Source organism: Apis dorsata, unplaced genomic scaffold (assembly GCF_000469605.1).
Source record: "Apis dorsata unplaced genomic scaffold, Apis dorsata 1.3 scaffold_93, whole genome shotgun sequence".
NCBI classification, from domain to species: domain Eukaryota; kingdom Metazoa; phylum Arthropoda; class Insecta; order Hymenoptera; family Apidae; genus Apis; species Apis dorsata.
This window is the reverse complement of record NW_006263391.1, coordinates 176198-176981: the sequence shown is the minus strand read 5'-3', so window position 1 is coordinate 176981 and position 784 is coordinate 176198. Positions and strand designations below refer to the sequence as shown.

The 784-nt window shown below is 32.0% G+C and overlaps 1 long non-coding RNA gene across 1 annotated transcript in view; it reads right to left on the bottom strand.

Moving 5' to 3' along the window:
• Nucleotides 1–784, bottom strand: part of LOC116185079 — a 9733-nt gene extending 8949 nt beyond the window's left edge. Inside the window, exon 1 of the long non-coding RNA XR_004149832.1 lies at nucleotides 774–784. This is a non-coding gene — a long non-coding RNA (uncharacterized LOC116185079). The remainder of the gene's footprint in view (nucleotides 1–773) is intronic.

Sequence of the window (784 nt, the reverse complement as noted above, 5' to 3'; positions counted from 1 at the left end):
TCGCCTAATATCAAACCGCGCTTTGCGATATCCCCTTCGTCCTCCCCTTCGTCTCGCAGGCCGCAATCGACTATGAATTTTCTACGAAAATTCTCGCTTACGAGCTCTTCTCTCCTAGAGAAACTCGAGAAATTTGGAAATTCATATTTGTCTCGAATCGGGAATAGATAAAAGTAGAAAAGTCTATTTATTTATTAATATATTAAATATATTATAATTGTTTTAATAAATTGTTTTTGCAAACTACAAAAACTACTTGTTGTTAAATTTTACTTAACAATAAGACGTTGAAGAAAAATGGAAACAATTTTGAATTTTTTAATCGAAGTGATTAATAATAATTGAAAGGAAGAAGTGAATAAGAAGATTTCGAGCCAAATTTGTTCCTGCTTTTCACGAGAATATATATATCGAGAATATATCGGTGTGAATGGACGAATCTTTTCACTGTTTAGAAAATTTAGAAAAATTTATCTATTTTTAATTATTTCAAATTATTCTTAATAATAATTCTATCTTATTTATTATTTCTTATTTTAAATTATCTACATATTTATTTTCAAATCTCCTCCTCATCGAAACGATGGTATAATAATATAAACCTGTTCCTCAAAAATATAATTTTCACAAAGACCATTCGTCGATACTTTCGTTCGAGAGGAAAGAAAAAACGAAGCCAAGAATAATACAAGACAAGGGAATCGGGTCATTAATTACCCACCCCCGCTCATCACCGGGGCTCATCGAGTTCCATTAGCCGGTGCCTGGTCCACGTAATCGCTCC